The 26,516-nt window shown below is 42.7% G+C and overlaps 1 protein-coding gene and 1 pseudogene across 2 annotated transcripts in view; one reads left to right on the plus strand and one right to left on the minus strand.

The window, feature by feature from the left end:
* The window catches only part of WIPF1 (WAS/WASL interacting protein family member 1), a 129,945-nt gene that overhangs the window by 52,281 nt on the left and 51,148 nt on the right, over window positions 1–26,516 (plus strand). The gene's annotated exons all lie outside the window — the stretch shown is intronic.
* LOC123328108 lies at window positions 25,974–26,352 on the minus strand (annotated as a pseudogene).

The following is a 26,516-nucleotide window of genomic DNA, read 5'->3' on the forward strand; positions in this document are numbered from 1 at the left end:
ATTTGTCTTCTTATGACTGCTGTATTTCACTTAGCATAAAGTCCTCAAGATTCATCCATGTGGTAGCATGTGTCAAAATCTCCTTCCTTTGTAAGGCTGTATAGTATAGTCTGTTAGATATACCACGTTTTCTGTATTCATTCATCTGTAGGTGACATTTAGCTTACTTCTGCCTTTGGCTATTTTCACTCATGCTGCTGTGAGCATGGGTATACGCATACCTGTCTGAGATACTGCTTTCATTTCTTTTGTATATATACTCCAAAGTGATATTGATGAATCATATGGTATTTCTATTTTTCATTTTTTGAGGAATTGCCATACTGTTTTCCATAGCAGCTGTACCTTTTTACATTCCCACCAACACTGCCCCAGGGTTTCATTTTCTCCAAAACCTAGCTCATACTTGTTAATTTCTGTTTTTTTTTCTCCCATCGCAGCCATCCTGAAGGATGTAAGATGATATCTCAGTTTTGATTTTCATTTTTCTAACAATTAGTGATATTGAGCATCCTTTTATATGCTTGTTGGCATTTGTATATCATCTTTGGAGAAATACCAGTTCAAGTCCCTTGCCTGTTTCTCAGTGAGGTTATTTGGTGTTTGGTTGTTGAGCTTTAAGGTTCTTCATATATTCTGGCTATTTAGAGAACTATAGATTTTTAAAGTATTGCATGTTCAGGTTCTAATGTTCATATCATCTACTGGCACCAGCTGCCTCCTGTGACCTCCACCCTTGGGAAAGAGCATGAATTTCAAATATTTATTTTTCAACAGTATAATTTTTACCTTAACTCTTCAGAGTGCTACACAAAGTCTCAGTCATTTTCAGCTTATAAGCAGTTTGGTTTTTGAAGACTGACAAAAGTGAAGGGAAGGGAAAGAAAGGGAAGAGCTTAGGGTAGTGGTTTTTATTCTTTCCATACTTTATACTTTTTTAGTTATGTAAACTTCAGGAAAAAGCCTTATCCTCAATTCTGTTGACTAAAACTGAACTCCGTGCTGGGATAAAAATACTTTCTGAGAATCATCCAGTAATTATGTCTTCCTATACCACCCTCCCTCCAAACGCACAGACTCAAAGATGCCTCAGATTACAAAACCATTGTCATTTTTCTTCATGAATGCCTCAAAAAAAAGAAAAAAGTATTTTGCTTCTGGGTAGTAAGGACCCAAAGAGGGATTGAGCTGTTGTCGCAGGAAAAGGAACAAGAGCAGTGGGACTCTTCTGGAGTTGTGGCCATGGTATTTGTTTCGATTCAGACTTTCAGGAAGGAGCTGGTAGGGAAGATGTGATGGGCAGAGGGACACAGTCCTGTGGGGACGGCTTGTGCTTGGAGGCGCTGACTTCTAAATGAAGTACCATTGAGATGAGGGGACAGACTGCCTGTGTACCTGACTGATTCTTGCCTCTGCCATTTCAGTTTCCCTCCAGTTCTCCATCAGTTAGAAAATTGGTGCTGTTCCCCACCCGTCTCAAAAGAGTATTGGAAAATGACCAAAATGCTTGCGTTTGTTTGTTAATGAGAGACACAGAAAACTTTTTCTCAATAAATAAATAAATAAACTAGGACAAGAGGAATCCTGGAGGTGGAACCCTGTTATGATGCAACAAACGAGCAGACTTCAGCAGCAGCTCTTTGTGGGGTACATGACATCCCAGGCCAGTTTCACCAGGAGGTATTCATACACCACCCCCATTGTAATTTGTCAATACTAATTACAAGTTACTGCTTTGAGACTAACTAGCTGGATACTTACCAGAGTGTCTGTTTTTGATACTTCTGGTATGAGTTAGGCTTGCTTCCTACTTTTGTTTGTGTCTGGGTTTTAATAATATGTCATATTTTAGGTTCACTCATTGTATTGGTTTGTAATCCTAGTGTGACTTAAAAACAAAGTCTTTTGTTTTTTTAATATTAGGATACATGTTTGCACACACACATGCAGCCACCCATACATACATGTTGTTCTGTTGCTAAGTCGTGTCAGACTCTTTGGGATCCCATGAAGTGCAGCATGCCAGGCTTCCCTATCCTTCACTATCTCCTGGAGATGCTTCCTCAATTAAAAGTCATTAGATGATATCTTGGCACCTACAATTATTTAGAATATGCTGCTAACTTCAAGCTAGGAAGTTATTCATGTATTATGCCTATAGATTCATTTGAAGGGTCTGCTAGTGAATTGCTATTCTTTCAATAAATACCTGACTTTTTAAGGGGTGGTTTGGAGCATTTTTGATTTCCAGGCTGGCTACAAAAAGATCTGGTCTTCCTTGAAGGCTTTAGAGACCTGTAGAATGATCCTGCCTCCTGGAAACTGGGAGTGGGACCAGTGGAGGGGCTGCCCAATACCTCAGCAGCTTGCTACGCAGACAGTTGCACAGAGGGCGCCAGCTCCGCCCTCTCACTGCGGTGTGGCTTCTTAGGAAAGTCTCAGTTCCAGAAGTCATTTAACCAACTGAGCATTCTTGATGGGCTGCCACCAGGGCTTCGCCTGAAAGCTCTTTCAAAGCAGACTTGCGCCTTCACTCTTTCTTTCCTTCCCTTTGTATGCCCCTCTTCTTTCTGTGCTTAACTCTCAGTCCCGCCTAAAATGCCCATCACCTCCTGAAGACTGAGGCTCAGGGAAGAACTCACCTGCATGGACAGCTTACTTCCTCCCCCAGCCCTGCCTCTAAGCTTTATGTGCTACTTCCTTGGAGCATTTAATGCTTTTCCCTGCAAATCAAGGCTGATGAATAAACACAGTTGCCAGAATCAAAGTGTTTGAGAGGTTTTATGTAGGGAAAATAATTGGGGAGGAAATAATGTTATTATAAGATAGATCGTGGTGAATCTGGAAGGGTAGAATAGACAGTTTACTTTTTAAAAACTGCTTTTAAGGATTCATAAGGAAGTAGCAGTAGGGGAAGGGGAATTGAAAAGGCCAGAGGATAATTTGCTCCAAAAGGCAAAAATGTTAGGTTATTCAAAAACTATTTTTTTCTCTAACTTCAGTGCCAGGAACATCTGGCCTTGGGGAAAGTTTCAGAAAGAGGATTTTGGATGCTGTTGTCACTATTCAAAACTTAAAGAGATAGATAAAAAAAACAGAACTCTGGGTTTTTAGAAACAGAAGGAACCTTCAAGGGTTCAGTCAGTGGCTCAGACAGTAAAGAATCTGCCTGCAATGCAGCAGACCGGGGTTCCATCCCTGGGTCAGGAAGATCCCCTGGCGAAGGAAATGGCAACCCCCTCCAGCATTCTTGCCTGGAGAGTTCCATGAACAGAGGAGCCTGGCAGGCCCTACAGTCCATGGGGTCGCAAAGAGTCAGACAGGACTGAGAGACTAACACACACACATAAGTCACGGGTTCAATCCCCTCATTTTTAGGTTTGGAAACGGAGGCCCAGAATGGCTAGGAGGTTTGTCCTGGTTGACAGAGCTAGTTAGTGACAGTGGGGGATGTGGATCAAGGCTCCTGACTGTGGCATGAGCAGCAGTGTTGAGAATTCCCAAGGACTTGACATTGATGTCAGTGCCCCTCTAGGCTCTACAGAGGCCAGACCCATGCCTAAAAAAGAGCAGGCCAAGAGACTGAGGAGTTTATGAGCTCACAAAACTCCAGTTAAGTGACCTCTGTTCTTGGAAGGAGCCACAGCAATATGGGTGTAACCTTGATAGTAGACACCTAATCTATCCTACCTGGAGAAAGTTTGTATGCAGTGATGGTTCCCATGGAGCGAAGAAAAGGACAGCCCAGAAAGGAAAAACCCCCAGTGTTGCCCAGGGTTGGCCCAAAAGAGAGACCCTCAATATAGTGGACAGGACTGTGGAGTAAGGGGGGGTTGTCCCGTGTGTAGCATGGATGAAGATTAGGACTCACCATGGCCCAGATTAAGTAGCCTCCAAGAGGCTTGCTCAACCTTAGCCCTGATTCCAAGATCTCTTCAGAAAAAGTACATCAGTTTCCTGGATACCATTATCTAAGGAGTATATTCTGGACAGTGGCCATGGTCACTGGAAAGTAATGCCATCATTTGTGAATCCTGGTGTGCCTGGGAGCCTCTCGTGAATTTGTAAGGTGGGTCAGTCATTCTGAGTCTGAGCCCTCTGGCTCCCGATAAGAAAGAGATTTGGGGGCCTCTAGGTAAGAAGATTTGGGGACCTTTAGGTGAAGTCCCTGAGCTGGAAGTGTGGTGATCCAGCCCCCACCCCCCCGGGAATGCCCCTCCACAGGGTCTTCCTGGGAAAGCAGCAAACTCTCCTCAGTGTCAGTCCTAGTTCTTTGTCCCTCCTCTTTAAATTGCCGTAAGTATTATAAGAAAATAAAATGTAATATACAGGTCCTGCAATTGAACATTACAAGCCCTTTTTGGACTCTTGATAATTTATGGGTTTTTTTTGTTTGTTTTTTGTTTTTGCCTTTCAAGGGGCATTTTCCCTTAATTCAGAAATATTTTTTGAGCACCTTCCATGTAGATCTTATATTCTAGGTGGGAGATGTGGATAATAATAGTAACCCTAATAAAATAGGAGGTTACATAGTCTGTTCCAAGGTTAGACAGTAACAAGGACTAAGGAAGACATGCGGGAAGGCATTGGTGGGCATACAGATTTAAGTGGGGTGGGTAGGGTAATTGTCACAGAGAAGGTGGCATTGGAGTGAGAACTTGAAAGAGGTGAGAGAATTCGCCTTGCAGTTACCTAGGGCCTTGAGGCGGAGCAAATCTGATGTATTCAAGGAATGAGGAGGAGCTGGTGTGACTGGACCAAGTGAGGAGGAGGGAAGTAGGGAGGAGTCCTGGAGGGCCTTATAGGCCCATGTAGGACGCTAGCTTCCACTCAAGAGTGAGGGGAGCTTTGGTAGGACTTTGAGCCATGGAGAGCTGATGCTCTGACTTTGCTCTTTAAAGGATGCCTCTGGCTCCTATGTTGAGATTACAGTACAGGAGAGCAAGAGTTGAAGAGAGAGGCCATTGCAATATCTGGTGAGAGATGACAGTGCCGTGGACCAGGGGGGCAACACTAGAGGTGGTGAGGATTAATCCAGGTCTGTTTTTTGTTTGTTGTTTTTCTTGGTCAAAGTATTGTTGTTTTACAATGTTGTATTAGTTTCTGGTGTACAGCCAAGTGATTCCGTTATATATATATATTTATTATTATTTATGTGCTTTTCCATTATGGTTTATTGCAGGATATTGAATAGAGTTTCCTGTGCTGTACAATAAATAGGACCTTGCTGTTTTTCCATAGTATATATAATGGTTTGCATCTGCTAGTCCCAAACTCCCAGTCTAACCCTCCCCACTTTCCTGTTGGCAACCGCAAGTCTTTTCTCTGTGTCTGTGACACAGACACAGAGAAACAGTCTATGCTTTGTAGATATGTTCATTTGTGTTGTATTTTAGATTCTACATTTAAGTGACATCATATGGTATTTGTCCTCACTTAGTATAATAATCCCTGGTCCCATCAATGTTGATCCCAGTGGCATTATTTCTTTCCTTTTTGTGGCTGAGTAGTATTCCATTTATATATGGACCACATCTTCTTTGTCCATTCATCTGTTGATGGACATTTAGGCTGCTTCCATGTCTTGACTATTGTGAATACTGCAGAGCCTGGTTGTTTTGAAGGTGGAACGAAATTAACTGTTGGATTGAATGATGGTAAGTAGGAGAGGAATCAAGGAAGACTCCAAGGACTTTGCCCTAGGCCTAGGAGGAATTGAAGTGCCATCAGACTGAGATGAGGAAGCCTGTAAGTAGAGCAAGGTGGGTAGAGTGGAGGGCGGGTCTGTGGAGTTTAGTTTGTGCTGAGCATGGAGGTCTGTTAAACAGACATCACATGGAGATGTTGAGTAGGCAGTTGGATATGTGTCTACACGTAGGAAACAGAATTCCAGAAGAAATTAATCTTCCTTAATGGTCTTAATGGTTGGATGTTACTTCTAAATACATCTGCAACTTCTAAAACTCCTATAAAAACAGGAACTAGGACTCTGTTTAAGGACTTACTCATTGATTGATTTCTGGGACTGAAATCAGAGAGTGTTTACTTAAGTAAATGAGAGTGGAAGGATCAGGATTTTTGTTTTAGGCCTTGCCTTTTACTGCTTAAGCCTCAGGGATTCCGTAATTCTTTTCTTTTTTTTTTTCCCCTGGCCACACCACATGCAGTATCTTAGTTCCCCAGAGATCAGACTTGCACCCCCTGCAGTAGAAATGTAGAGTCTTCATCACTGGACTGCCAGGGAAGTCCCCATCATTCTTATTTTAAGAAAAGAAATTTTTAGCAAAGTAGGCAAAAGCAAAGTTTATTTTTGTTCAGATGCTCAGTATTTAAACAAATCAAGTGTTTCTTTGTGTTTATGTCAAGACAATTGAAAATCTTGTAAGGTTCTTTGCATCATTTACTGTTTATGTATCTATTACTATTATCTTGATAAATGATGTTGCATTTATTGCAATTTAAGCAAATGTTAGCTAGTTACACAAATATGAATGAATGAAAGTATATTAGCTGTTTTCCTGGAAAAAAGGAAGTATGTTAACTTCATTCAGTGGGGAGAATTCTGAGTTCTCATGGGTTTAATAGAAGTTTGTACAAAACAAACATTTTGACCTCTACATTCATTCTTTGTTTGCTTTTTAGTCAGCTTGAGTGAACATAAAGGGTGTATTTTTAAGAGACCTAAATTGGTACACTGGAATAACCCTAGCAGTTCCTGCCTGAAACAGAGACGAAATGTTTTTATGCTCAGTGTTGTGCTCAGTCTGTAAGAGCATCTATCAGTTCTGCCTTTGTCTCATTAGACCCTCAGCCAGGTGTTGTGTGAGCCTCATTTACAGGGATATTTATTGAGATGACCAAAATGTTCATTCCGGTCTTTTCTGTACAATGTTACAAAAAAACATGAATGAACTTTTACCCAACCTAACACATTGCCTCGGAAGAGAAGGGACAGGGCTACAGTCCTTGGAGTCAGAATTCAGACCCAGGGCTACCAGTATCCAAAGCCTCCCCTCCTCTGCTTCTGAGAAGCATTAGCAAAATAAACCAACCAGAGCATTTCAGTAAAATAATGTAGACCGAGGGGTACCACAGAATGACCTCCTTATCATGAACGAAAACATAGGGCTCCTCCCAAAAATTTCAGGTAGTTGCTAAAGCAGTCCTTGAAATGAGAAGATACATGAGAAAAAGTCTCTTGTTTTCATCTCTCCCCCATATAGTGGTGGGACTGCCTGAGTGGTGTGACGGCTGTGGGCTAAGAGCATGCCCCTCCATCAGCCCTACAGGAAAACGCCCCACCCTGTCTTGTGTAGAAGCCCCTGGTGCCAGCTGACAGCAGCTGTCCACGCTGCTCCTGGAAGGCGCCTGGGAGCTGGGAGTCTGAAGCCAGCCAGCCCTGAGGAGGCCTGACGGGGCTTCTGAGAGCCTTGGAAGTGGTCCAGGAACTGGAGGCATTGACCTCAGCTCCAGGCTTAGAAGGGCTGGACTGTGTCCCTCCAGTGCAAGCCAGACGGAGGGCTGAAGGGCAACAGGGTCAGTTCCCACACTGGAACCTTCTATGGAGACCCTGGGGAAGAATAGCCCCCATCTCAGCAGATGATAGTTAGACTGTTTGCCCTGGTTGCCGCTGTGCTGGTTACTAAAATACTAAGATGCTTCAAAACCTGTTGGTGACTCATTACCAACCGTAGTCACCCCAGTGCACTCCCAGCACCCCAAGACCTCTCTCATAATTCAGCAACCAAGGATTAGTGCCTGGCACAGCACGGGGTACCCCAGGACCCTGCTCCAGCATCCAGCATTGTTTGGATTGGTTAGTGCTTGTGCCTTATGGGCTGTTAGATATTTTGACTGTAACTCCTGTCTCATCCCTGATAAAACAGAACTGAGCTGGTGATGACAAATGTTTAAAAATTATGTATTTATTTTTGGCTGTGTTGGGTCTTCATTGCTGCACACAGGCTCTCTCTAGTTGAGGTGCGTGGGTTTCTCGTTGCAGTGGCTTCTCTTGTTGCAGAGCATAAGCTCTAGAGCATGGGCTTCAGTGGTCGTGGCACACAGGCTGAGTTGCCCCTTGACATGTGGAATATTCCCAGACCAGGAATCAATCCCATGTCCCCTTCATTGGCAGGCAGATTCTTAACCACTGGACCATCATGGAAGTCTGATGATTTTGAAGGGGGCCCAGGAGGGCAAAATTTAAACTATAATTGTTCCCCAAATCACTGGTTCTCTGCTCTGGGCCTGTGGTTAGCATCCCAGGCTATTTTTTATCATCTAGAAGGAAAGCATCTGCAGTGGTTGTCATTGGGAGAGTAATAAGTAGAGGTCACGCAGGGCCCCTAGAAACATAATTTTGTCTAGTGTCTTCAGGGGACCCCAGTTTCAGAAGACTGGATTTTTTTTTTAGGAATACAACATCTCTCCTTTACTTACTTGGTTTCCGATCCTCTCCTACCTGTCATGAAAAGAATGGTTATCTCTGTGAAACATGGCTTGTTTGCCCCGCTAGAGCAGTTGCTGACCACCTGCCCAGAGGAGGTGAAAGTTTCATTATAAGCCGAGCTCTACTAATCTTGATTTATTAGTGCCAAACACTTGCTTTTTGCAGCTGTGGGAACAGTTTTCAAAGCAGATTTATTTCTGAGTTGGACTAGCAGTACCACATGGTTAAGGGGAAAAAAAAAAAAAAGGATTCTTTCACAAACACAGCAGATGCCCACACATGGTGGTTCCAGGGGTGTGTGAGGAGTCATTGTGCCCATCCGCAAAGTGTCAGACTGATTTTTAGGTGGTTTGAGGTGTGCTGAGTCCTTTAACATGGTGGGGGGGAGGGGAGGTGCGATTAACCTGAAATCAGTGGCCATAATACATCTTTATTTCCGCTAGCCTCTAACTAAAAAATTTGCATTTCCCTCAAGTATGAAGGTAGCCCACAAACTTCAGGAGTCGTAGCAGCATTTGTGACCGCATCCCCAATAGAAGTCATCGACATTTTACATCACTGAATGGTAGGCAGCTTCTAAGATGGTCCCCAAGGCTCCCCACCTCCTGCAATTCACACCCTTATTTACATCCCTCTCCTTCGTGTGAGCTAGTTTAGTGACTCATTTATGGTGAACAAGATGAAGCAGAGAGGATGGCATGTCTCTTCTGAGATTTAATTTTATGATTTCCATCATAAAATTGGGGGCTTTCTCACACTCTCTTGCTCACTGTGAGGAAGGTCCACTACCGTGTTCCAAACTGTCCCGTAGAGAGAACCACACAGCCCAGAACCAAGGGAGACCTTTGACCAATAGCCGGTGAGGAACTGAGTCCTGCCAACATGTGAGTGAGCTTGGAAGGAGATTCTCCCCTAGTTATCATGTATGCTAGGAAAAATACGTAACGACACCTGAAATGAATGGTTTCATGGATCTAGTTACTTAGGATGATGCTAAATTATGGCTTTGTATTTTTTTAAGGTTAGTTGACTTAAACAAAAATATTAAGTGAATGATCTAGTTTGGGTGGTATGCAGTCATCCCGGAATTATGAAGTTGGTTTGCAAATGTTTGACATTTGGGAACCACTGCCCTAGGAAACTTGCTGGGAGACCAGACACATAAACAGATAAAGAAATAACAGTTCAAGTTCAGGAAGGGAGTGGGGTCTAAGTTCAGTCAGATTGCTTCCAGGGTACTTGATAACCTAGCAGAGGGGTAGTCCGCACCCCTCCCAAACTTCCAGTCACATGTCACACTGCCCCTTTGCTGCTGCCCCCCAGAGCATGAGAAGGGGGAGATGGGGTGGGGAGTGACTTGGGAGGCCCAACAGGTTCCTCATTGTCCTCTCATCTGTGAGATCAAGCTCTGTGTAACTTAATTTCAAGGCCTAGAAAAATGTTGGTGCCTGAATCACCTCTGTGGTCCACCATATAGTCCTGCATAGTCCCATGCGGTGACCACATGAAATGTGGCTGATTAGAATTGGAGTGGGCTGTAAAGTATACGCAGGATTTGAAGACTTAGTATGGCAGGCTGTAACATATCTCGTTAGTAATCTTTACATTGATTCACACTGAAATGATATTTTAGATACATGGGATTAAATAAAACATATTAAAGAGTTAATTTCATCTATCAGTAGAGAACTGTAAATTGCATATGTGGCTGGTGTATTTCTAATGGGCAGCTGTTCTCCCTGCCTGCAGATGAGAGAAAGTACCCAAGTGTGTGGAGGGGGTGTTGGGGATGGTGGAGGCGGGGGGTGGGTGGGGTGGTTAGCCCTCTACTGATTGTGCTAACCTGTTGTGATTCTGCTTGTCCCTCCCTGATCTCCAGACTGTGCTTCCATTTGCTTTCTGGATATACTGGATATCTTGCCAGATTTCAAGCTCAATGCCCTTCCTCTAAAACCTGGACCTCCTCCTGCCTTCCCCATCTCATAAATGGCACCCCCTGTCTAATCAATCTCTATGTCTTGGTATTTCTCAAATAACATGCTGTATTTCTTGAATCCATCTCCCCTTTTATATTTCCTCTGCCTCTTCCCTGATTTATACCTTCAGAGCCTGAAGGCTGGACCGGTGCAGGTGAGTCTCCTGCCTTTAAAGACTCTGGCCTTTCACCTCACTGCTGTCAGAGTGAACTGGTAAAGCACGGCTGTGACTGTGCCACCACCGCTTAAACACCTTCCATGGGGCCCCAACACCTCCAGTTTGGGAGTCCGAATTCCTGAACGCTATCTGACCCTAGAGTACCTTTCCAGCCAGCTGCGTCTAAGGAGCAGCCCTGCTCTCTCATGGCCTCCTCTGCTTAGCAGACTGCCTTCAAGCACAGCTCATGGCCAGCTCCTCTGCAAAGCCTTCCATACCCACTGCTCTGCCACCCTTGCGGCACCTCTGTACCCTGTCACCGACCCAGTCACATGCATTGTGATCATCTGCTCACGTTATCTTCCTGCCTCCCATCCCCCAAGAACGAACCCCTCTCTTCCTACGTTGGTATACTTCCCCCTGCTACCCCAGCACCAGTACAGTCCCTGGCCAGAGTATCTTCTTAGTAAATGTTGGCTAGATGAAAAAATAATAGATCAATGCTGAATGTTTTCCTGCTTTTGGGGGAAAAAATCTGTTGGAGATTTAAGCAAGGATCTTAAGATCAAAGTAGTATTTAGATGTGAACTTTTGCTTTTGTCTATAAAACAAGTTATTCTGACTTGATGAAGATAAAATAGAATCTAGAACAGTAATGATTTCCTTCTTGAAAAATATTGTATGCTTCTTTTCCTTTATACTTTCACTCCGGTAACAATGTCTTTTGCTTCTGTTAAATTGTTTCAACCTATTCTAAAAAAATGACTCACAAGGCAAAACAATTAGATTCTAGTTCTAACTTGAATGCATTTCCCAGGTCCACAACCTCTGGGAGATTTGGTTACCTTATTTGTAAACCGAAACAGTTTACTCCGTGATCTCTAAAGTAATTTCCTTTTCTAAAATTCTAAAGCATTTTAAGGTTCCAAGGGCTTGAAGATGGGGCTGCTGATCATAGGCTTGTTTTACTCTTGTTTGTAAGCGACCCTTCTGACATTTACTTGGGAGTAGAGAGTTTCAATATATACTCTGTTTTAGCCCATTGAAGAGAGCAGATTAAGATAAAGCTCTTCTAAAACTGTAATATTCAGTGTTGGAAAGAGTATGGTGAATAGGGCATTCCTTTATGATGCCAGAGGAAGTGGAAGCCCTTCGCACTGTGTTTCAAGAGAGTTTAAATTGTTCAGACTATTTGATCCAGTATTTCTGTTTCTGAAATTTATTCTATGGCATAATCCTAGCTGAGCACAAGAATTTGCATGTCATGATACTGATATTGGCACATTTATAAAAACAAAATAAGAGATGACTAGATGGCCAGCAACAGAAGAATATTAAATAAAATTTGGCATAGGATATCATGCAGTCGTTAAAAATCATGTTTTCCAAGAATATTTAGTGGCACGAAAGAATAACGAAAAACTGGATTCAAGAGTTGGATACATTATAATCTTAATTTTAATTAGGATTTATACACATGCACATTTCACACACACACACACACACACGTTTATATTTATATGTAGAGAGAGAAACAGAGAGGGGCCAAAAAGAAATAATCCAAAGGGTTAGCAGAGTATACTTCTACTCAGTAGGAAGAGCAGGCTGCTGTTGGGGTGTAGAGGTGAGACAACGTGACACCCCAGTGTCTGGGAGCTCCCGTCCTGCGAGTGCTACAGACATATCTGAGCATCATTTAGTGGTGATGGGGTTCCATACAGTGAACAAGTAGCTGCCCTTGGGCTTTGGTAGGTCAGAGAAAAGGCCATGGTTCACACTCCTGAGTGGCCCTGCCAGAACCGCTGCAGCTCTGCAGTGTCCGGGGGGAACACGGCAGCACCACCTCCAAGCACATGCTCTTTCCAAGCTATTCCCAGCCAGCAAGAGCTTAACTTGTTGCCCTCCCCATGGCCTCACTCTGACCCGGAATCCGAGGAAGGAAGACCTCTGAAACTTAGGAAGGACGTTTGAAACCCTGGGGAAGGGCGGGGAGCCATCTTTACCACATCTGTTTTTGTTTGGGTGATTTATTTTTTATTGTAGCTAATTTACAATATTATTTTAGTTTTAAGTGTATATCAAAGTGACTCAGTTATACATATGTATATGTGTACATATATATATAATCTTTTACAGATTATTTTCCATTATAGATTATTACAAGATATTGAGTATAGTTCCCTGTGCTCTAGAGGAGGTCCTTGTTGATTATCTATTTTAATATAGTAGTGTGTATATGTTAATTCCAGATTTCTAGCTTATCTTTCCTGTGCCCCCTACCCACCCCATCCCCTTTGGTAACCATAAGTTTTTCTATGTCTGTGAGTCTATTTCTATTTTGTAAATAAGTTCATTTATATCCACATATAAGGAAAGACTAGAGATCTCTTCAAGAAAATTAGAGATACCAAGGGAACATTTCATGCAAAGATGGGCTCGATAAAGGACAGAAATGGTATGGACCTAACAGAAGCAGAAGATATTAAGAAGAGATGGCAAGAATACACAGAAGAACTGTACAAAAAAGATCTTCATGAGCCAGATAATCACAATGGTGTGATCACTCACACTCAGCTAGAGCCAGACATCCTGGAATGTGAAGTCAAGCAGGCCTTAGGAAACATCACTATGAACAAAGCTAGTGGAGGTGATGGAATTCCAGTTGAGCTATTTCAAATCCTAAAAGATGATGCTGTGAAAGTGCTGCACTCAATATGCCAGCAAATTTGGAAAACCCAGCAGTGGCCACAGGACTGGAAAAGGTCAGTTTTTATTCCAATCCCAAAGAAAGTCAATGCCAAAGACTGCTCAGACTACCACACAATTGCACTCATCTCACACGCTAGTAAAGTAATGCTCAAAATCTCCAAGTCAGGCTTCAGCAATATGTGAACCATGAACTTCCAGATGTTCAAGCTGGATTTAGAAAAGGCAGAGGAACCAGAGATCAAATTGCCAACATCCAATATCTGGATCATCAAAAAAACAAGAGAGTTTCAGAAAAACATCTATTTCTGTTTTATTGACTATGTCAAAGCCTTTGTGTGGATCACAATAAACTGTGGAAAATTCTGAAAGAGATGGGAATACCAGATCACCTGACCTGCCTCTTGAGAAACCTATATGTAAGTCAGGAAGCAACAGTTAGAACTGGACATGGAACAACAGACTGGTTCCAAATAGGAAAAGGAGTACATCAAGGCTGTATATTGTCACCCTGCTTAATTAACTTAAATGCAGAATACATCATGAGAAACACTGGGCTGGAGGAAGCACAAGCTGGAATCAAGATTGCCGGGAGAAATATCAATAACCTCAGATATGCAGATGACACCACCCTTATGGCAGAAAGTGAAGAAGAACTAAAGAGTCTCTTGATGAAAGTGAAAGAGGAGAGTGAAAAAGTTGGCTGAAAGCTCAACATTCAGAAAACTAAGATCATGGCATCCGGTCCCATCACTTCATGGGAAATAGATGGGGAAACAGTGGAAACAATGGCTAACTTTATTTTCTGGGGCTCCAAAATCACGGCAGATGGTGATTGCAGCCATGAAATTAAAAGACGCTTACCTCCTTGGAAGGAAAGTTATGACCAACCTAGACAGCATATTCAAAAGCAGAGACATTACTTTGTCAACAAAGGTCCGTCTAGTCAAGGCTATGGTTTTTCTAGTGGTTATATATGGATGTGAGAGTTGGACTATAAAGAAAGCTGAACACTGAATAATTGATGCTTCTGAACTGTGGTGTTGGAGAAGACTCTTGAGAGTCCCTTGGACTGCAAAGAAATCTAACCAGTCCATCCTAAAGGAGATCAGTCCTGGGTGTTCATTGAAAGGACTGAGGTCGAAGCTGAAACTCCAATACTTTGGCCACCTGATGCGAAGAGCTGACTCATTTGAAAAGACCCTGATGCTTGGAAAAATTGAGGGCAGGAGGAGAAGGGAAGGACAGAGGATGAGATGATTGGATAGCATCACCGACTCGATGGACATGGGTTTGGGTGGACTCCGGCAGTTGGTGATGGACAGGAAGGCCTGGCGTGCTGCGGTTCATGAGGTCGCAGAGTCGGACATGACTGAGAGACTGAACTGAACTGATAAGTGATATCATATGATATTTGTTTTTCTCTTACTTCACTTAATATGATCATCTCTGGGTCCATCCATGTGGCTGCGTATGGTATTCCATTCTTGTTTATGGTTGAGTAATAGTTCATGGTATATATACCACATCCCTTTCCATTCATCTGTCACTGGACATGTAGGTTGCTTCCATGTCTTGGCTATTGTAAATAGTGCTGCAGTAAACATTGAGGGGCGGTGCATGTATCTTTTTGGATTATGGTTTTATCTGGCTATATGCCCAGGAAGGGGATTGTAGGATGATATGGTAACTCTATTTTTAGTTTTTTAAGTATTGATGGCTTTTTAAAATGTGCTTTTTAGACATTATTTTGTCAGTGAGCTCAGGATACAACATAGTATTATACAAAAAGAAAATACAATATGTACAAAAATAGGACATCATAGTATATATCATGCATAAGGTCATGGAAGTGTGACCTAAGAAAATAGATATCGGAAACACATTGTAATGTGGTGGAATGTGCAGACCAAGTCCCTTTCCGCCAAGGAAAAGTTTGTGAGAAAGCTGGAATAGCTTGCAATGCTCATAGCATTTCCTGGCACATAGTAAGCATTAAATGATTCTTGATTTAATAAATATGTGCTTAAGTTACTAAGATTTATGTTGAGTGGTGCGAAGGAAAATACTAATTGTGAGACAGTAGGGGAGCAAGAAATAGACCCTCCGTCAGGCCTCACTAATAAAGGAAGTTTATTATAGGAAGGTGAGTAAGGGGGAACTCAGGACTAGCTCCACAAGGAGGCATATATTGGTTGGAAGCCTGGACTCTGGGACCAGGCCATTTGAGTTCAGGCTGTGTCTCTACCACTTAAAAGCTATGTAGCCTTGGTCAAGTTACTTAACTTCTCTGTGTCCCATTGCCGTCATCATCTACTTCATAGAATTATTGAGAAAACAGTTGAATCAATGTTTGTACAATATTTGTAATGCTCCTTAGCACACAGTTGGAGAAGGCAATGGCACCCCATTCCAGTACTCTTGCCTGGAAACTCCCATGGACGGAGGAGCCTGGTGGGCTGCAGTCCATGGGGTCGCTAAGAGTCAGACATGACTGAGCGACTTCACTTTCACTTTTCACTTTCATGCATTGGAGAAGGAAATGGCAACCCACTCCAGTGTTCTTGCCTGGAGAATCCCAGGGATGGGGGAGCTTGGTGGGCTGCCGTCTATGGGGTCGCACAGAGTCGGACACGACTGAAGCGACTTAGCAGTAGTAGCAGCAGTTAGCACACAGTAAGGGTGCAATGAATGTTCACTATTATTGTTGGTTTTGTTAGTATTAATACTATTAAAATTACTGAAGGCTAGGATGCAATTTAGGAGACTGGTCACCTCTTCTTTCTTCATGTCCACTGCTTAACTGGTTCAGCTGTTCCTTTCTGTCTCTTGTCTGGTTCCATCAACTGATTGCCCCTCCCTCTCCTTGATCCCCCACTTCATCATTCTGAGGCTGGGAGGAACCTGATTGCCCCGTTTGAGTAGAGTTTTTCATGCCCAGCCAGTTCAGTGTGCTCCCCATCCTGAAGACTGGCCATTCCTGGCCTGGGAGCTGTTCTTGTCCAGCTGGCCATGGCTTGGACTTCCTCGGTGGCTCAGTGGTAAAGAATCAGCCTGCCAATGCAGGAGACACAGGAGATGTGGGTCCGGTCCCTGTGTCTGGAAGAGCCCCTGGAGGAGGAAATGGCAAGCCACTCCAGTATTCTTGCCTGGAGAATCCCATGGATGGAAGAGCCTGGAGGGCTACAATCCAAGGGGTCACAAAGAGGCGGATGTGACTGAGCGACTGAGCACACACTCACAAGGTGAGTCTAGCAGCATTTGGTCTCAGAAGGGGAATGTAGGCACAGAGAAAGCACTTGTAATTGTGGAATTTTAAATTATTCTGAAAAGGGGACTCATAAAGAAAGGGTTAAGAAAAACTTCACACTGTAGAAGAGACCCAGTGACTTATGGCATTTTTCCACCTAGTACACCGATTCATTTTCTAAGGCCTGTTAGTCACTGTGAAGATCCAGAAAGGAAATTGTGTGACTAAGAACTGTGGAAAGAGACCTCAGAGACCTTTTTTGAACCTATGCCTTTCTAAGTCATGCCCTTTCCACCTCTGCATCAGTTCACGGTGTAGCTTGTCTAACTTTCTGGTACCTTATCCAATTCTTTCCGTGCCATGGACCAGCCAAGAAAGCACTGTGCGGTGTATAAACTGAACACGAAGATGGTGATGGGTGTTCTGATTATTTTCTAAAGCTGAATGATGCATTAGGAAAGTTCCTAGGGAGACGCTTATATCACATGGTACGCATCCTCATGGACCACACTTCCTTCTCTGACTGTCACTGCCATGGACCCGCGTCTTTTCGCCGCTTCCTGCGTCTTCGAGGTGATCAGAACGACACTGCACTCCCTGGAAGCCACCACCGCTCTAGAAGTCGATCACCGAGCCAGGTCTGACAGCAAGGGCTCTTTGCTGCTATGCCTGTGGCTCCACAGGAAACAAGACAGCGGGAAGCCAGCTTTTAGGGGGTCAGAGCTCGCAAGCTGTGTGAGACCATTGTTCTTTCTGGGCCATCTCTCTTCTCCAGATGCCTATGATTTGGTATTTCTTCTGGCCAGAGAATAGCAATGGAAACACTGAATAGAAAGCATTCTATCCCTTGTTACTCAATGTGTTTTTTCCAGAGAAGCCCTAAAGGTTATGTTGGGTTTTATGAGCTGCAGAGGATTGCAGACTGGTGTTCCACCTAGAAAGACAGACATCAAAAACTGCAGGGGGGAGCTGCCCTTGGGTGGGCTGTTGAGCTGAGACAAAATCTCTGCTTCCTACTCCCAACCTGAATATCATGAAGGGGAAGGGGGAAGCATCCTCTGAAATACTTTAATTGTCCCCACATGTCATCTGGGTACTAAATATTTTAAACTAAAAACCTTATTACGCAGTTGACGGTCAGTGACACATGTTTCTGATATTAAAAGTCAATCACTCTCCTCTGTCTTCCTCTCAGAAAAATGAAAATGAAATAAAATAAATATGTCTTCAGCTGTGAGAGTTTCCTCAAATGATCAGCACTAAAGGGCTTTTGGAACTTCCTTCACCCTGTCAGCAAGAAAAGACATCAAAACAGTGATACAGAACCAGGACTGGAAAAAAAAAACAATTTAAAGATTTTTGCTGACGTATCTAATGATCTTCTCAAATGAAAGTTATTTGAAAAAAAAATTTTAAAATAAGGATCATTTTAAGATTTTGGTAGTAGTCACCACCTATTCTGTCAGAAAAGTAGCTGATTTTACAGAAAATTCCAAATGGTTTTCAAAACCAAATATAATGTGATCTTTGTTGCTAATTTGTTCACTTAATTTGAAGAATATTTATAAATGCTTGAAAGCTGGAAATTCAATATTGGTCAGTTTAAAAGACCTTAGATATATTTCAGCCTAAGGTTGACCAGAAGAAAAAAGATTTTAGGTATCCTGCTCCTTTCTTAGCTCTGTAAGGACAACGTTGCGGAAGGAAGACCCATGGCAAGGCTTCAGCGATGGGGAGACCAGGTGTTAGAGGCGCAGAATGGCTTCTGATCTACTACTGGCTTCAGCAAGAGAGGTCAGACTCCAGGGCCCACCGGTCTCATGGAGAGAATGGTGTGCAGTCCCCTTACATACATGTGATTCTGTGTGGGAAGCCATGGCTGTAGGGTATCTTCTCTCACTCCATCCTGCCCCAGGATGGGTAATCTTCCCCCTTTCATCCCCTTTCATCCCCTTTGACACAGAACGAAATCATTGGATAATTGCTGACCCTCAGTTTTCCTGCATGTTGTGTGTGTGTGACTAAGGCCAAGGTAAACTGGTCTCTTGGGTTTATTTTGAGTTGAAATTAGCTGAGCTGTGTGTTTCCTCTGAGCATATACAGATGCTTTTTGAACTATCTTTGTGTTTGAGGGATTTTTTTTTTTTTTCATGGTATCAGCACACCACTTCCTCCAAGTCATTACTTTGAAACAGCTTTGCAGAGGGAGATATTCCTGCTGGCCATCAGCTTGGCCAAGCAAGCCATGATTGAGGGATGGCAGCAGAGCTTCACAGTGTATTTCATGTTTGTGCATGACTTCATGAAATGATTCCTCATCCACGAATTTTGGCAGACAGGATGGGCTGTCATCTGACCTTACCAGTAGAAAACTGCGTTTTGTTAACATCAGGCACTGGCTCCCTGTTTGAATGATACTCAAAGTTTAGGCTAAAATAGTGTCCTCAGATGACCCTTGCCTGCTCTCTCTCAGAATTCCATGGAACCTTCTTGAATGTGGATTTCTACTTAATCTTTGATCCTTCCAGGCTCTCTGGTTCTGATAAAGTTTTAGAAACTGCAAGTTTGAGTAAAGTCATTCTTAAGTTTCCTTTTATTATACTTTAAATATTTTTAAATAAATGACCTTTGAATGCTCTTAAATGTTGATGTGCAAACATATAGTTTTTACTAATATGCTTTATAAATATTATTCCTCTTCCATAAATTCATACATTTCTTTTATTTTTGAGGATAGTAATATTTTATAGTATCTTACAAGTAAATTCTGAACCTTTCAGTTCTTTTATGCTTATGCTAAGTAAAATAAGACTAGAGATTTAAAATATACAACCATAATAAGTTTATAGTGATTTTATATTCCCAGATTTATGGATGTAAAGGAAACTGATTTGACTTTCATCCAATTCTGATTTTATACTTTTTTAAATGTTACTGCTTTCTTGCGTAGGGGGAGGGAATAGGAAGAGTTACACTTAAGGAAAATCACCACTGAATTGCCCCAACCCTGCTATGGACTTTATTTTTGTAAAAGCTCGAATTCTAGCAAAGCAGCAACAGGTCCCAGTCACTTCCCTGAGCAACATATACTGTATACTGCCTTTTATAGTTATTTATTTATTTATTTATTGCTGCTCTGGGTTTCCGTTACTGTTTGGGCTTTTCTTTAGTTGCAGCGAGTGAGGGCTACTCTCTAGTGTGGTGCACGAGCTTCTCACTGCGATGGCTTCTCGTTGCAGACCTTGGGCTCTAGGTACACAGACTTCAGCAGTGGCGGCTCCTGGGCCTTGGAGCACAGGCTCAATAGTTGTGGCGCACGAGCTTAGTTGCTCCGTGGCAGGTGGTATCTGCCTGGACCAGGGATTGAATCTGTGTCTCCTGCATTGGCAGGCGGATTCTTTACCACTGAGCCGCCTGAGAAGCCCTGTTCACTGTCTTTTACATTGTTTTTAAGTAATTGTTAATGAATCCAGGATATGATATGTGTTGTTCTCCACTGCTCAACCTTGTACAACTTATGCCTATAAAGACTTTGACATACCTCAACTTTGTGTCTCTCAGCACTTCTGAGAAATCCCCATCTATATTTACAAGATATATAGGGAGGAGGTAGAAAGCAAGGGAAGAAAACCTCATTTCCACATTTGTGCAATTAGAGGTTGAAGAGAATTCAGTAGACCCCACTAGTGAAGAATATTAAAAATATACCTCCAGAGAGTATTTTCAACGAGGTAGGAGCAAATCTTGGATGAATATAAAATTCTGTGTTCAGAAGCCTTTGTACTTTGGAAAATAAAATTTCCCATTGGTGATCTTCATATTGGTTTTCCATGAATTCCCTGCCAACAGGAGTTGGATCCTCATAGTGTTTTCTGTGTGGTATTAAATTTTGCTGAAGCTTCACTTGACTCTTGGCACAACTGACTTTCACGTCAGAGTCCCTCAGCTTGCGGTGGCTGAACTTGGGCACAATGATAGGAATCATGGTTTTGTTTTCTCACTTGCTCAGAGACATCAGATCTTGTCTCAAGGCCTGTTTTCTTTCAGTTCATTATGTGCCATCTCTGAAAACATTCACAGACCATTCCTATTCTCTCTGCACTTCCCAATCACTAGAATAAAGCAGGCTTGATAAGAAGCTCTGTCTTTCGTTCCCCAGTGGGGTGAGACAGTCTCAAAGGGCTCTGGGACCCTTTCATAGTGCATTGAAGACAAGTCCAGCCTCTGAAGCGGCGGATCTGAGGTCCCCGTCCTCCTCTTGGAACTTTAACTGACAGCTGGCAGGGAGCCTCTCCAGGTGAAATGAAAACAAGGCAGTGAACACAAAATCAATTTACAAGTTCCTATTTCTTCTTAACTTTTACAAGAAACTGTATTTTTAGGCAGTTTCTGGGGCATTTTTTCTGAGTCTGTGTCCACTGAGTCCAATGACATTTAAAATTGCACAGAAATGCAGAGGCATTTGTAAATAAGAATGGGACCAGCACAAATTGTGTAGATTGATGCCAGGTTTTTGAGACAGGCCTAAGTAGACCTGAAAACTAACTGTAGAACCAATATAAAATGGAGACTCTGAAATTATGAGTACCCAGGTTTTCTTAATTATTTTACGCATGCTCAGTCATGTCTAACTCTTTGCAGCCCCATGGACTGTAGCCCTCTAGGCTCCTCTGTCCATGGGATTTCCCAGGCAAAAATACTGGAGTGGGTTGCCATGTCCTCCAGGGGATCTTCCTGACCCAGGGATCAGAACTCGTGTCTCCTGCACCTCCTGCATTGCAGGAGAATCCTTTACCACTGTTTCATCTGGGAAGCTCTTTCTTAACTATGATATAGAATATATTCTTTATCCTTAAATTACATCGAATCATCCCTCTAGAAATAAAAGGAGCCACTTCGCCTGCTGTGTTCCCTCCTTTACCAAGTATAACTAGGGAGAAGTTGAGCTCACTTAATAGTAATAATGATAGCTGATGTTTGTTAAGTGTTTAGCATTGTGTCAGGCATTTTACCCCAAAGCATATACCTTTCTCACTGAGACACACTGAACATCTGCAAAGTCCAGGAGAGAAAACTGTATGAACTGAGGAACAGCTCTTGGGAAGACCCAGGTGAAAAGGAGACCAAAGGATGTCATTCCAGCCCAGGTCTTCCGATTAATCATCAAATAGCTAACTGTAAACTGTAGTTACTTTGAATGAATGACGTAGGCTCAGAAGGGTTTTTATCACCAAGTTTTTAATTAAAAAAAATTCTAAGTTTAGATTTTACTTTTTCCAGAATATGTGCAGAATGGCTAAGGAAGATGGTAAAGATAATGGAAGCTTGGATGCTTATTGAAAGTGAAGTCACTCAGTCATGTCCGACTCCTTGCAACCCCATGGACTGTAGCCTACGAGGTTCCTCCGTCCATGGGATTTTCCAGGCAAGAATACTGGAGTAGGTTGCCATTTCCTTCTCCAGTGCTTATTAGGGCAGCCTAAATTACTCCTTAGTTCCTGGGAACTTCGGTCTTGTGAAAGATGGAATACGGTGACTCAGGGTCATAATGGTTGTTTTCTGGACTCAGACTTTAGAAGTTTACACATGTCTGCGCGTGTAAATCAGGGCACTCCAACTTCTGCCTTTGAGACAGGAGGAACTGTGGTCAGATGTGCCTGGATGGCCTGCTCTTTCCTTTCACCGTGGGATGGAAACATTGCTTAGAAGGTGAACATTCTCAGAGGCTCCACAGTTGCCATCTCAGGGAATTCTTCTGTAAGCATATCATCTGTTGGGAGTAGGGGTGATTCTTGATTTATGAAATTTGCTTTATAAACACACAGAAATAGTCTCTGCTGTCCACCCAGTCTCCCAATGGTTAAAACATTTTATTTTCTCTATGAAAAGTCATGGAGCCTTTAGATGGTCTTCAAATTCAAAAACAGAAGAAATAAGGGAAAAAGTTTAAACGCCTATAGTTAAAAAAATTCAGATAACAGCTAATGGAAAAAGACATTCTAAAAATGGAGAAGATAGTAAATATATAAAACATTGTCAATCTCATTAATAATCAAAGAAATGAAAATTAAAATGGCTCATACATACAGTTTTTTTGTCTATCAGATTAGCAGATTTTGGGAAGTGACAATGGCGCATGTTGAAGAGAAATGAAATGGGTGCTAGTGAGAATAAGAATGGTAAAACAGAAAACAGTGTGACAATATGTATCAAAGGAAAGAGGAAAAACTTCATATATTCCATTTCTAGTTACTGTACTCTAATAAATGTACCCTAAGGAAATAATCTGAAAGGGTCACAAACATTTCAGTACAAGTATATTAGTCATAGTAGGATTTATAATAATAAATTGGATGTAATTTAAATGTCTACCAATGACAAATATTTACATAGGTAATAGAACATCCATAAAAATGAAACATGCAGCTATTAAAATTATGTTAGGCTAATATTTGAGAACATGGAGGAGTGTGAGAAAGGTGAATATAAAACTATATATATATATAGTATGATCCCATTTCAGATACATACACAGGAAAAAAGATTGGAAGGAAAGTCTAAAATGCTAACTGGTTTTCTCTGAGTATTGATGGGTCATTTTAAAATTATATTATTCGTATTTTCTAAACTTTTCACATATGACTTTTTCATAATAGAAAACTATAAAAAGTAGGAGAAACTTTAAGTTTACCCCAGACAGCATTTCCCTCCACCTGAATGCCTTCCTTTCTCTGAACAAAAAGCCTACTAACTTGGGTTAACAACCCCTCTGTCTTTAAAAGTAAAAGGCAGCAAGTCAATTTCCTCCTGACATCTTGAGATCATCTTACCCTATGGAGAGGAGTTAGGACTGCTGGGTAAGAAGTACTTAGGGACAGGGGCCCCTTACGTCTGGAGTGAGGTCAAGGGCAAGTGTAGGGCTGGCTCGGGGATGGGGCAGAAGCTGAGCTTGGTGCAGCAGAGTCATGAAGCCCTCTCCCTTGAAGAACTGAAACTAAAGTTTTAGTTGAGCCCTATTGTGAATTAAATAGGACTTTTGTGGGCTGGCCTGGCAGGGTGTCCTCAAGTATGTTTGTATGGAAATGGTTCTCAAATACAACTGATTACCCCCAGACTTTGATGCTGTACATTTACACTAGGTCTGCCTGAGTTAGCCCTTCCTCTGGGTGTGACCTTGTTAAGGCTACTCTGTGTAACACCTGTGCTGCACAGAATGGGAGATAAATTGCTTTCCTTCCATCACATCGTCAACTCAGATCTGAACGCTCCGTGAGCGTGGTGATCACTGTGTGATCTCACCGTTTGATATCTGTGGCATCCCCAACACCTGAACCAGCACTCAGCACACCATAGGCGCTGAGACCGCATGGGAGCCCTCACAGTGTTCCCACGCCTGGACAGCCGTGTAGTTAGAGACAGGAACACAGGGAGAGCAGATGAAAGATCCTAGAAGATTTTACTTCTGGAAAAATACTCTTCCTTGTGTGTTTTTCTTCTTGGCTGGAGAAGACTGGCCAGGAGGTTGCGTGTGGGGCCAGAGGGGCCAGTGAATAAGGAAGGCGGCTGCGGTGACCAGGAGGGGCAGTGGCTGGAGTTGGGAAGCCACAGGTTGGGGTTATGTTTGACCTTGGCCGTGAAACCCAGACAGCTACATATTTGCCTTGCTAGGACAGAGCTGCCATCCCAAAGCCAAGTCTAACACCCAGGTTGGGCTCAGTTTAATTGTTGCTTAGTCTTGTTTTATTATTTTTTAATGGTGGTAGGTAGGGGTGAAGCAGGGAGAAACCATTTTGACTTTTTTTTTTAAACTATGTCCATGTACCTTCCTGAGGGTGTCCTACAAAATATAAACCACATGTAGTTTTTACACCTCACGTCTTTGTGGTTTGCTATTCTCAAACTAGTCAATATTTAAATGTAGTCATGGAGTTGCTTTTTACACCAGCCACCAGCTGATGGTTCTGTCCATTCTGCTGGAATGGTTTCAACAGGATGAAATGATCCAAGACTGAATTAAGCAGCTTCCATGCAGCAGGGGGGAGGAGTCCTTTAGTCAGCACTGAGCAAACACAAAAACAAAAAACCCCCATAAGCCAAAAACAACACACACGCACAGTGGTAGAGCAGGTCACCTTGCGGCCGCACCTCTTGTGATCTCTTGCCCCTCCACCTGTCTTTGGAGTTGGGGGGAACAATGTACATGCCTTTGGTCCAGCAGGAGGCACTTTGCACGCCTTTCCAGCGGCCTGGTGGGGCAGCCATCCCTTTAAGACAACCTGGAGGTGTTTTTCCAACAGTCTGTTTTCCCAGTCAGTCTTTTGGAGACTCCAGAGCAGCCAAATGGGAGGCGGAAAGTTCTTGAAGTGGCAGAATCAGATGGAATCTGGGGTCATTCGAGTAGAACACATTGTTTCAGCCAAACCACTGAGAGAAGCTGGGGCTGCTAGGGAAGAGTAGCAAGCAGCTCTGCATGCAGCTGTGACCACTGGGAAACGGCCTGAGAGTCCCCCCACGACTGTAGGTGAGCAGCCGGGACAGTCCCTGCGGGCTCCTCTCCCCATTCCCCAGGCTGGAGGAGCAGAGCCATCAAATTGCCATGCCTGACTTTTTTTTTTTTCATGTGCTTCAAGAAATTCTTTCATAATTGAGATTCTATGATCAGTACACAGACATTTCAGTTTGCACACAATTCTTAAAATACTTAGCAAAGATCTAAAAATTCATGTAGTTGTTTTGAGGATCAGTATACAGACATTTCAATTTGTTCACAATTCTCAATATGCATACAAAAAATCTTTTAAAAAATCATGTAGCTGTGATTCTTTTCTGAACAGTTATTCCAGCAACTTCCCAGCTTAAAATTTGGAGGCAGATTTTCCTTAACAGAATATCAAGGACCAATATCTTCAAATATTGACATGCTGTTACATTGCAAGTCCCATGAATTCACAATTTAAATCATATACACTACATACTTAAATTGTCGATCACTCGGTTCGACCAAAGATGTTACAGAGTGTGCAGAATTCTGTCCTAGAGAGCCAAGATCAAGGAGTGAGTGGCCTGCTTTAGGCAACAGTTCTACCAAAAACAACATGGGAAGAGAAGTCAAGTGTTCAAGGCATTAAATACACAGCTGACTCCAAACCACAATTTATATATGGCAGTATCATACAACACTGCCATGCTTTGTATTATAGGATAGGATATAAAAGGAACCCCTCATCTATGGAACGGTTAAACTGACACCCAAGACAATCAAAGCCTCGGATATTCAACATCCCACTTGTTTTCTTATTGTACCAAAAAATAAACCACCAACAAATGCTTTCACCTCTTTAAAAAAAGAAAAAGCATTTACACTTAAAAAATGGGATGAGGTGGGATTCCTTCATTTTTAAAAACGTTTCTAGAGCTGCTTTTAAAATGTGCATTTCAAAACGGTTGATAAAAATAGATCTCTGGATTATACAAAAAGGGAGACGGGACCCCTGATTGGATTGGGTGTGTGATATTCAGCGTATTTGGCTTCTTTCCTGCTTCATCAGAGGCTAGGCTCGCCTCGGTTTTTAGTTTCTCTGTTTTCTACAGTAAGTCTTCTCTAGTTTCTTGCCACTTCAGCCTGTTTCCCCTTTGCTCCCCTTTTCCCCTTTTGTTTGCACTTTTTTGTCTAAAGATGTATCCTTTCCTGCCACATTTTTTGGCTTTGTTTCCACTTTTGCGGGAGCCAGGAGCTGGTTTCTTCTTGGGCTCATTTCTTCTTGGGCTCCTCCTTCGCCACCCCCTCGGTGGAGCCGGCCTTCCTCCCGGACATCGCGAAGCCAGGCTGAGAGCCTTCGCGAAGCCAGGGGCTCAGCCTCTGTCTCTTCTCCAGCCGCCCCAGCGATGCCTGACTTCAAAGGGAACTCGGTCAGGGGCATGCGCAGAAGCAGTGGCTCCCAACCCTGCCTGACCTCGGACTCACTTTGAGTAACAGGG

The sequence above is a fragment of the Bubalus bubalis genome, chromosome 2 (genome assembly GCF_019923935.1).
Source record: "Bubalus bubalis isolate 160015118507 breed Murrah chromosome 2, NDDB_SH_1, whole genome shotgun sequence".
Lineage (NCBI taxonomy): Eukaryota > Metazoa > Chordata > Mammalia > Artiodactyla > Bovidae > Bubalus > Bubalus bubalis.